At 32.7% G+C, this 9,752-nt stretch overlaps 1 pseudogene; it reads right to left on the bottom strand.

Annotated features, from left to right (window-relative positions):
* Window positions 1–4,416: 4,416 nt before the first annotated feature.
* Window positions 4,417–5,316, bottom strand: LOC120187718 (annotated as a pseudogene).
* Between the last annotated feature and the right edge of the window lie 4,436 nt (window positions 5,317–9,752).

Below are 9,752 nucleotides of genomic sequence, written 5' to 3'. Positions count from 1 at the left end.
GTATATTGTTATATAAAGAAATTTTTTTAAAGATGTGTCCTGCCATACTCTTAATTTTTTGAAAATCCTAGTATAATTGTGTCCATGATGTACCCCCTATTGTGTATCTTTTTCCGTGCATCCGAGATGAATGCTATGAAGTTATAGTCATCATTGGAAGATTTTAACACGTTACTGTGATGCCAAAACTTTGGATGTAAATGCAACAGAACTATACCGATATAGAAAGATAATGTCTTCAACATTTGTAGAGTTCTCCTATTGTCGTAGCACGCTCATGGTGTAAAAGTTTATTTTCTCAGACTGAAAATGGTTGTAGAAGGGGAAGAGTGTAAGAACAATAAATTAAAAGGTCAATGAGTATATGTGTGTGCGTGTGTTTTCCCCTATTCCTCTCTAGATGAACATGCCATTAATTGTGAGAATACAGTAATGTGTACCTTTGGTAAGCAACTTTCATTAAATAACTCGGTCAAGTGAGTGCACACCAGAACCTGCAAAATACAAATATTGCATGCCCCCAATAGTTTATTGATAACTATTATAGTAAACACATAGCCAATCATTCAATAAGTTACTTAATTTCGCTTAAATTCTTTCATAACTTCATATAACCACCATAAATATTATGTTTCAATTAAATCAACAGCCAAACAACAAATATGCCTCCCTGAGCTTGGAAATGAACAGTGGTGAATGCTAAAGCCAAGTAATTAAACAAGCTATGAAAAAAACTGTGGAGTTTTAGTAGTTAGCTCCAGATGAGAGTACACCTATGTTACCAAGGGTGAATTTCAATATGGATTTCCCTATGAACATATTACTTTTCCAAGTTTTTCCATATTTTCAATATCAAACCTCAAATCAGAATATAAAAACATGTTTCTGAGATAGAATAAGTGGGGGTAAACAACATCATAGCAAAATACGGTTCTGTAGTATCAATCAGTATCCCTAATCACAACATGCCATTTCATGAACCTAGAGACATGGAGCTATCATAATCATTCTAATCAAGTATACCTTAGCTCATTCCCACTTGATGTAGATCTATCATAAAAGTGGATTGTTCTGCAGTCATAAGCTTGCCTCCCATCGAACAGAATATCCTGTGAAAATGGGAAACATGGTTGACTAACATACCAGATAAAATACTAACAGAGATACATAACTTTAAGAATGAATTTAGCAACATGCATAAGTTACTTACCAGTATGGAGTTGTTATTTCTTATTAGAGAAAAAATGATGTCACTTTTAATAATAATTCTCTTGATATTTTTTTTATGAAAGAATTGTAAAATTGTAAGTAGATGGTTCCTTCCTTCCATTTTGTATATCAAAAATGATCTTCATGGTTAAAGTAGGCCTCACATAATTGTTCTGGCAGCAACCATTGCCAATGAAAACAAGCTAACATCAATATAAAGATATTATTGTTAGTAACACAGCTACCTCAGACACGTTTATGTTTAGAGAAGAGAGAAAAATAGAGATAAAGAGAACCTTTTATGATTCTTACCAATCAAGTTCAGACACAAAGTTCACAGCCTTGTGTAAATGTATTGAGAACATTAATACGTGTGAGACTAAGTCTCTGATAATTGTCCTCTTCATATCTTCGTTAATGAATTTAAGAATTAATGTTACAAAGAAATTCACTAAAATTACGTTACCCTGTTAACTAACATGACCATTCACTTGCTAGGAGCAGCATGGGCTGGTATACAGCTTGTTGAGATGGGCTACTCGATGAAACTTGTAAATATTTTTTTTGATAAATGAAACTTGTAAATATATAACATAGCTGGACTTAACAACTTAGAAATGAATTACAAAGCATACCTAGAACTTTATGATAAATGTCTCCAAGAAGGTTATCTAATTCTCGTGTCTATGGAGTACGATAAAAGAATCTTTTTGTTTCTCCATTAGCATCAGAGAACTTAGTTTCCATAGCATATTCTCCAATAGATGCAATAAAAGTGGGAATAACAATCACAACCATTTAAATATGATGAAAATATCAACTTAATGAAAATCTAACATTAGACAATTACTAATTTAGCTTGCAATCTGATGCATGCATCAACTTACTGCAAATTCAAGATCTTCAATTCTCGCCTGTGCAAAATCATCAGGTTTCTCTTAAAAAAACATCAAGTATCCAACGACAAACAAACAAAAATTATCATGCTAAATGTTAATTAAGATGTACTTGCAGTAGAGTATGATTATGTTTAGTATCACATGAATTGATTTGACACATGGATATGCGAAGAGACACATACCCATCTATATGATGAATATAAACAATACAAGGGGCAAACTTCTCTTTGCATAAATGAGGAACTTGTTGAAGCACTAACAATGAAACTTGTGAGGATGCTAATTTATGTTAATATACATGTAGGAACCATAAATGGTATTTTAAATTCGTAATATAAATGCTTTATACACTAACAAGCGCCTCTTCCAGAAATTCTTGCAATTCCTCAATTATTTGTCTCATCTCATCCAACTGTGCACAGATGGAAATAACACTAATGTGAGATGTTTTCTGAAAAAAGGAGAAAAACATTCCTACAAAAATATGCTATTTTCATCACAGAAAAATCAGAACTAATGACTAACCTCATCACAAAAACCCTCTTTCCCTTCTCTTTACTTTTGCATCTATAACACCAATAACTGTGGAAACCCAAATTGAATGGTGGAATAAAAAATGAGGAATACATGTGGAAACCCTTGAATTTTGACTCCCTTCGTCTAAGTTATGGTGAATGGAGAAACCAGTGGATCAGCTGAGAGGCCTTGTGAGAGTGCAGATTCGACTGTGCTAATCGGAATGCAAAGAGAAAAAGAGAAAAAGAGAAAAAGGGGAAGCATGCCAGGAAGAAGCGGAAAAGGATGAAAATAATAGGGGGAAATAAAATACGACTTTTACAGATGACACACAATTAAAATTGTACTCCGTGTTTTTGCAAATTTTTTGGATTTTGACTATTAAATATGACACACATTATTGTAAGTCATAAATCGTTCAGATTTTGAAAAATGACATTTTTTTTATGACATACATTTTTTGCAAGTCATAAATTAACGTGTGTCATTAAAGGTATATTTTCTTGTAGTGTACCGAGTGCTATCATTGTGATTGAATTGATTGTGTATTACATATGTTGATGCATGAGTTGTATGATCGAAGTTAGAGACTCGATATATATTTATAGTTTTTCCCTTAGTTACAAACTAGGGAAAGTACGAGACTCTTACCTTTGTGATAGAATTGATAAGCATGTAGCAATTGACTATGAATCATGCATGTACTTATTACTTATTGTCATATTTTTTGCATACTTACGTTTATGAAATTCATAATGTTGATTTATGTTAGAGATATATTACTAAGCTTTATAAGCTCAATGTTTGGAAATTTGTCATATCAATTTGTATGATCGTTACTGATGGCTGACACCCAACGTGCCTCTCAAGTTAATGTTATTGTTTTTCCTGTTTAGACTTTTTGCTCACTATGACTTGTTTTCAGTTGATGTTAGTGCTATTTTTCGATATGCATTTGCTTTAGGCTTAGTTTCCAATGTATTGGAATTTTATATAAAATATAAAAATATGAAGGACAATGCGGACATTGCTAAACTCATGACTCAAATGTCCTCAATCTTAATCATCATGAGATTATCTGGAACAACTTTAATAGATTATAAGTATTAGTTTAACTATCATTTGGAGGTCAGGATTACTTGACTTTTCTCTTATTGATGGGTTCCACTAGAAAGGAGATTGAGTGAAGAAAAAAAATATTGTTTTTCCTTGCTTGTAATAATCACACAGAATTTTAATTAATGGCTGGACTCTCAAAGCATGGGGACAGCAGCTTATTTTTTTATTCTGAATAAAACTTTTCTTGTTGTCTTAATTAGAATGTTGTGATGAAGATTGAAGAATGGTACCCAACTTTGTGCTTTTATTTTCATTTTTGGAAATATCAAGGATGTACTACAAAGGAGCTAGAATTATTTATATTTAAGGAATTGTGCTTAGTCTGGATTATATATTAATTTTTATATTTAATTGTTTTCACAAAATTTAAGGAAAAAAAAAACTCAAACTGCAAAATAAAAAGAAAAAGAAATCCAAAATGATAGGGAAATTTGCTTTAAGAGAATATGAATAATTCCATAACACTTCAAACACACATTATTCTAAGTATCCTACCCATTAGACACCTTCAAAAATGAGGTTTCAGCTTTAATTCCCTCCTATATTCATAAATAATTATTCAGTCCCACAAAGAAAAGAAAAGAGTTAACATACAAAGAAATAATACAACTTCATCTAAGTATATATTTTAGGGTATATAAAGAAAGACATAAAGATAGAGTATAAATTTGAGCTAAACATGGAAAAAGGGTCTATAAATATGCATCTGGCTCAAGATATGTTCAAAATTGTCAGTAGTCTTATCTATTGGATGATTGTGCATTGCCTCGTAGGTCGTCACTACCATAGTTTCATCCGTGCATAGACGTTGGACATGCTTCTTTACATTGCACCCTTTATGTGTGCATCGATAATAGCTTATGTAAACATTGCAAAGATTGTGTATTAATTTGATTTGATATTGTTTCAGATAAATCATAATTATTTTCAAGAACAATTTGTGGAGTAGTTACAGACAGCAAGCAGTAGAATTTTACTCATCAGAACTATGAGAGAAGGAAGAAAATCCTAGACAACTAATTATAGGAAATTATAATTTATAGGATTTGTTTCTGTATTTATGCATGCAACGGTTATGTCATCCATGGATATTAGAATTCTTCATAACTTTGAAAGCAACTTCAATTTCACCAACTCTTTTAACTGTTAATTACTTTACTGTAAAAGGATCTGATATATGGATAATGATGGTGGTCTGCAATGTTGAAAACATTATTTTTCTCCAAAATATGATATGAATCAAGAACAAAATCACCCTTTGAATAAAAAAGAAAGAAAATATAATTAGAGTGAAACGTACCTTGGGAATTTGTTGTTCTTAACAACTTTTTGGCCATATTTCCTCCAACAATAGTCATCGTCAAGTATATCAACACGGCTCCTGGTTTGAAAAGAAAATCTATGCTTTCTAACCTTCTTTTCATTAACACCAGCTGATGATTATTAGGTACCAAAGTGTTTGCTGTAAAAGGGTCATAAGTTGCTTCTGCTGCTGCTGACGGTGATGGGGAAGAAGACATTGGAAAAAACATTTGATAATGATTCTCCATGTACTTATGGAAATATCAAACCCACTGCTCTTATAAATAAGCAAACGCACAAAAGAATAAGAAGATGAAAGAAAGAAAGTGTAGAGTAACAGGAGAGACGACTTTACTTGAATATAAGTTAAAAAAGGGTTTACAAATTGATTCAAGAAAGATATGTATAGAGGTTGGCGGAGTCATAGATGATAATGATTCTAACCTTGTGCACTAAATAATTAGTTCCATTCCAAACGTTCCAAAGCAAGACAACAAGCTCTGCAAAAGGAACCAAACCAAGCCTAGCATATGCATTTTCTAACCAGACTAAAGCAGACTAAACTGGTGAATTCGAGACTGTACCTAGAATATTGGCTAGTCGTAGGACTTCTCGTACATACAATCTTTGAACATGTGTAATGTTGTCTCCACAGCCAACGTACACAAAGGGAAGACGCCCTCACCCAAACTTGCACGTCGCATTCTATATCCTAGAGGTAATGCCGCATGTGCTAACCGCCAAATAAAAATACGTACCTTTGGAAGCACTTTTAGTTTTGCAATTGTTTTCCAGAATGGAGAAGGCATATCAATGTCATGGGTAGACTTCGGTAACCACCAATAGGCGGATCTCATCGAATAATTACTGAAGGAATGGTGGCCCCATACTCTCTTGTCAGTCGTACATAGTGCCATCGGTGTGGGTAGAATTGTTTCTACATCATTTTCTGTAGCCAAGGTGTTACGAACTTTGGTTGGATCCCACTGTGATTGATCTCTAAACATGAGATCACCACAGTGGATGTACCTTTGCTGAGAGACAATGTAGGTACCTGACAAGTTTATCTGTTTTGTCCCACCCCATAAATTCTCAAACAAACGAACCTTACTATTACACAAAACTTGCCAAAAGAAGGATGGTTCCAATTCATGTAGCATTTTAAACAATCTCTTACAGGCATAAGAGCCCTTTCTCCCTAATTTAGCATGTAACAAGTCACGATTCGAAAAGTACATGGCCCGATACACCCGTAGAAACAAAGTTTTTGGCTCATTAATCAATATCCACAACTGTTTCCCTAGCATAGCAACATTGAAGGATTTTAGATCTCTAAAACCTAATCTGCCTACCAATTTTGGTTTGCAAATCTTGTCCCAAGCCAGGACAACCCAACCTCTTTTATCAGTTAAATGAGACCACCAAAATTGATGCATTATACCGATGATTTATGTCAGAAGATGGTCCAGTAGTAAGTATCATGACATGGCATATTGTGGCAAAGTATGAACCATTGCCTTAAGAAAAACCTCACGGCCCCCGTAAGAAAGCAATCTCCTTGTCCACCATGTAACCCTGGTTAATACTTTATCTCGTAGATAACCAAAGGTCTTCATCTTATTCTTTCCTATGTGAAGCGGAAGACCTATATAATACCCCATATCAGCCACTTCCTAGATCCCAAAAATATCCCTCTTTAACATTCGGTGCTCATGTTGTGTATTCGGACAAAAGTAAATCATTGACCTTGCCAAATTAATTTGTTGTCCCGAAGAGCGGACATATACGTTTAAAATCTCTTTAATTCTCTGTACCTATCTTGTCAAATTCTTGAGGAAAACTAGACTATCATCCGCAAACAACAAATGGGACATCCTCGGGCCATTCTGAGATGCTCGTACGTCCATAATAGTCCTCTCCTGTTGGGTCTTATGGAACAATGTAAACAGAGCCTGTGTGATTAACAAAAATAGGAATGACAATAGAGGGTCCCCCTATCTAAGGCCTCAAGTTGGAAAAACTTCTTGTGAAAGTGAGCCAGTAACTTAGGCTACAAATGAGACCGAGGTAACACAAGACATGATCAACTGAACAAACGTGTGATGGAATTCGAATTTGAGCATTACATTACGCAAGAATGACCATTCCACTTTATCATAAGCCTTTTTGGTATCCAGTTTCAGTGCAACACCCTTGTTAACTGTATTTCTGGAAGAATTAAGATAATAAAATAGTTCATATGCTACCAAAATATTATCCGATATTCGGTGCCCCAAAGGAAGGCCTCATGGTTATCACTAATACACCGACTCATGATCGGTTTTAATCTATTAACTACGACTTTAGAAAATATCTTATACACCACCGTGCATAAACTAATAGGCCTAATTTATTTCATGTGTATCACATTTTCAATTTTGGAAATCAATACCAAAATCATCTTGTTAACCGAAGCCATGTCCTTCTTCTCGGTCAATAGATCAAGGTAAAGTGTGACAATGTCCGTCCCAAGTGGTCATATTGACACAATTTTGAAAATGTTGGTCATATTGACACCAAACCCAGAGTTGAGTAGTCATTCATATAGTTTACCCTAAAATTATCATAGACAAGGGGATTGAGAGAGCATATGGAAGGGGCAAGGATGTATCACTTACAAGGACAAGTATGTTAACATTGTGGAGATGACTTTCGAAATCAGAAGTGATTACTTCTGATTTTTAGTGATGTTTTTTAGTGATGTTGATCAAAATCATCGATGGGTCAACAATGTTTGTGTACCTAAGACGTGGATCTATAACACCCTTTTCCTATATTTATTACCGAACATGAGTTCGAGATGGTCACCTAAAAATTTCAAAATATTCCTTACACAATTTCAATAAAATTTCATTTCTTTAAAACTATTGACAAAATAATTATGAAAAATGTTTATAAAATATACTTTTAAACTATATAAGTCAAGCTTCAAGCATCACACAAAAACTAATAAGTTTTAGAATTATAACAGAGCTGACACATCACAAAACTAGATACCAAAACATATATATGTACACTACGACATCAAAATACATCAAGGAATATGTAATTACTATAGTAGCTTGTGAATTTCCCTTGAATAGAAAATAATGCACGACTCATCCTTACTTTTTATAACTACGATCAATCTACATATAAACCAATCACAAACTAAGTATACACTTATTGAGACATTAATAAGAAAACAAAATAATGCATAGTGATAATACAAAACATATCATATAATGATAGCACGAAAGATTTCATATGATAATATAAATCCAACTTATCTCAAAGTCATTTCAAGTCAAGTAGCACTTGAAAATCATCAATTTAGATATATAGTATTTCATGCCAAGTTAGTTATATTCAATGAAAGATTTACTTTCAAGTTCATCGGTCAAATTTGTACTTTTCAAATTCTTTTTAAATTATAGCCTAAAGTGAATAAATGAAAACACAAGGTGTACGAGTCACTAATAATATACTTTTAGTGTCAAATCACATGTACAAAGATACCATCAACACATATGTATTAATATACCAAAGGTTAGAAATATTATAACACCATCAACATATATGTACTATATAATGTTTTTTGAAAGTACTGTAGCACCATCAAGACATATGTACTACCTACTTAATGCAGTTGCTAATACATTATGACTTGCCAACTATACCAAGAACTTTCAATGTACGTGCAATGTGCATTTTCATTAAAATCACATATTAGTTATTTATCAAAGGCATATATATATATATATATATATATATCATAAATATCATGTAATAATACAATGGACAGTTCATACCCGAAAATATTCATGTTTAAAATCAACAAAGTATATTATGAAAATATCATAATAAAATCAAAATAGTTTTCTATATCCAAAATATTCAAGGTTTACTTATCACAAGCCTTTCTTATATCATGTCTAATAGTATAAGTATAAGAATGGACTCACATTAACACTATGTATCAACCCAAAATGTAACCTCCTAAAAAAATTCAAACTTGTTCTCTTTCATTTCCCCTTTTGTTCACCTCACTTTAACGAAACTGGGATGCTTCAAGCACATAAATTAAAAATTAAAAAAAATCTAAAATACATGTTAGAAATTGATTCTTACCATGCTCACTAATCAAATAAAAATCTTGAAAAATTCAATCAATGCAAATTTGAAGTATATAAACTTCATATACTTCAAATTAGTATTGAATACCATGATTCTATCAAAGCTTTCTTTTATCTCTTTCAACATTTCAACTCCAACTATCATATTCTAACAAAAAAAATTAAAGCTTGCATCATAAAAATTTAATTTGATGGTGAGAGTGGAATTATTACTATGGAATTTGATAATGAGGTTATGAAGTTTGATGTTGAAGTACCCAGATAATATTGCAACCATTAATTTTGTTGATATTATTGAACCTTATTGGATGATTTTATTGAGATTGAGTTATCCGATGGTTTGTATAGGGAATAAGAAAACTACGATGAAGAAATAAGGGAGATAAAAATATATTTTTACTCAACCTGATTTACACCTAACCCCGAGTAAATCTAAACTTTTACCTTCAATTTTGCAGGCACCATAGATTGAACCTAAGCAATTTTAGGAGAAAATGACACCCCCGGTTATTGTTTGAAATAAACTTTCAAAAGACGAGGAAGATGACTTAGA

This window comes from Hibiscus syriacus, unplaced genomic scaffold (genome assembly GCF_006381635.1).
Source record: "Hibiscus syriacus cultivar Baekdansim isolate YM2019G1 unplaced genomic scaffold, ASM638163v2 tig00113725_pilon, whole genome shotgun sequence".
In the NCBI taxonomy this organism is placed as follows: domain Eukaryota; kingdom Viridiplantae; phylum Streptophyta; class Magnoliopsida; order Malvales; family Malvaceae; genus Hibiscus; species Hibiscus syriacus.
Note: the sequence above shows the minus strand (reverse complement) of the source record. Positions and strands in the feature narration are given on the sequence as shown.